This window comes from Neomonachus schauinslandi, chromosome 15 (genome assembly GCF_002201575.2).
Source record: "Neomonachus schauinslandi chromosome 15, ASM220157v2, whole genome shotgun sequence".
NCBI classification, from domain to species: domain Eukaryota; kingdom Metazoa; phylum Chordata; class Mammalia; order Carnivora; family Phocidae; genus Neomonachus; species Neomonachus schauinslandi.
Window position 1 is genome coordinate 16,205,295 of NC_058417.1, and position 2,384 is coordinate 16,207,678.

Below are 2,384 nucleotides of genomic sequence, written 5' to 3' on the forward strand. Positions count from 1 at the left end.
CATTCTTCAGTGCTTCGGTTTGAGTCTCAGACTTAAAAAATAAAATAAAATAATAAAATAAAATAAAAGCAAGTACTACAGAGCTTCCTCCTGGCCTAGTACTGTTCTAAAAAATATATTTATTTAATCATCATAACTCCATGAAATAATAATACCATTACCCCCATTTTACAGAAGAGGAAACAGAGAGATGACATAACTTCTCCAAAGTTAATACCTAATAAGTGATGGAGACGGGTGGGTTCAAGTCTATGCAGTCTAACTCCAGAGCCTGTGCTTACAACACCTGATTTCTCTGCTCGGTCTCTTGCCAGTGTGCCTGGCTAATTGTGGAAGGGGTGGAGAGGCATTTCTAAGCCCGACAGCTTTCTGCCGATAACATGGCCAGGACTACACGTCCAATACCAAGTTCAATATGAGGCAGTGCTGCTTCTGAGTAGGTCAGATACTCAAGTTCAGAAACACTGGCTTTGGTTGGGAGCTGGAATACAAAAGTCTAGGAGCCAGAGATGGTTCAAAAGCTAGAGTGAAAAACGGGCTGTTGCTGACTCCAAGAAAAAAGACCTGGTAGCCAAGAAACAGACTGACCCAAGAATATAAACAACAGCCACCAGTTCTTAACGTTTCTGTGTTCAAACACTGTCTTATTCACTTTTATGTTCATTGCTCCTCTGACTCCCACAAGGACCCTGTAAAAAAGGTACTATTATGTTTTCATTTTCTAGACAAAGAAAACGAGGCTCAGGGCGCCTGGGTGGCTCAGTCGGTTAAGCATCTGCTTCGGCTCAGGTCATGATCCCGGAGTTCTGGGATCGAGTCCTGCGTTGGGCTCCTTGCTCAGTGAGGAGCCTGCTTCTCCCTCTCCCTCTGTGCCCTCTTTCTCTCTCTCTGAAATAAATAAAATCTCTAAAAAAAAAAAAAAAACCCACAAAATATCTATTTAAAAAAAAAAAAGAAAGAAAGAAGACTCAGAAAACTCACATAATTTTCCTAAGCTCCTAACTAAATTAAGTGGTTCAGCTAGGAGTTAAACCTAGGTATGTCTGAATTACATATGCCAAAGGGTGACTTGTTGTGGAAGAGTTCTACCATCACCAGCCTCTCCCTAGTTTCCATTATATGCCCAAAGCCACCCTAAATAAATACACAGTCTAAGGAAACACAATTTGTTAATGCTGCAAATGCAATTTCAACACAAGACCTCCTTCCAACCAAATTGCTGCACCCTTGAGCTGCCCCAGTCTTATTCCAAAGGCGGGCTGGGAAGCGTCAACGGGTCTGAGACACAAGGGTAGACGTGATCTTGCACCGTCCTTTCTCCAACTTTGGACTGTGGACAAGTGACACGGAGAATCAGGAACTGGTTGTGGTGGCTGGTGGCGCCAATGATTAAATTTGCATTTTCATTGCCACTATCCCAGGGCACCATATTTCCAAAAGATTTTAAGAAGAACTAGTAGCTCAGGCCTCCTCGCCACCGTCACTCGTCACTCACTAACGCCAGGGCCGCCTCTAGCTTGCCAAGCCCAGCCCAAGGAGAAGGGGGGTAATTAAAGAGGTCTTTGTACCATGGCTGGTACAAAGCAGACTGCCTGCAAATGGACCTGTGGTAAAGCACAGAGGAAGCCAGTGGCTACAAAAGCCGCTCGCAAGAGTGCGCCCTCTACTGGACGGGTGAAGAAACCTCATCGTTACAGGCCTGGTCCCATGGCACTCTGAAATTAGATGTTATTAGAAGTCCATCAAACTACAGACCTGTACCCCTGAAATAAATAATACATTATATGTTAATTAAAAAAAATAAATCCACTGAACTTCTGATCCACAAACTTCCTTTCCAGAATCTGGTGTGAGAAATTGCTCAGGACTTCAAAACAGATCTGCACTTCCAGATTGTAGCTATTGGTGCTTTGCAGGAGGCAAGCGAGGCCTATCTGATGGGCCTCTTTGGAGACACCAGCCTGTGTGCTATCCATGCCAAACATATAACAATTATGCCAAAAGACATCCAGCTAGCACCTGGCCTATGTGGAGAACGTGCTTAAGAATCCACTATGATGGGGGGCAACCGGGTGGCTCAGTCAGTTAAGCGTCTTACTCTTTTTTTTTTTTTTTAAAGATTTTATTTATTTATTTGAGAGAGAGAGAATGAGAGACAGAGAGCACGAGAGGGAGGAAGGTCAGAGGGAGAAGCAGACTCCCTGCCGAGCAGGGAGCCCGATGCGGGACTCCAGGATCATGACCTGAGCTGAAGGCAGTGGCTTAACCAACTGAGCCACCCAGGCGCCCAAGCGTCTTACTCTTGATTTCAGCTCAGATCATGATTTCAGGGTCGTGGGATCAAGCCCCACGTCGGGCTCTGCTCTCAGCACAGAGTCTGCTTG

General features: G+C 45.0%; 1 pseudogene; it reads left to right on the forward strand.

Moving 5' to 3' along the window:
• The first annotated feature begins 1,569 nt into the window (after positions 1–1,569).
• On the forward strand, positions 1,570–2,045 carry LOC110593274 (annotated as a pseudogene).
• Positions 2,046–2,384: the final 339 nt, after the last annotated feature.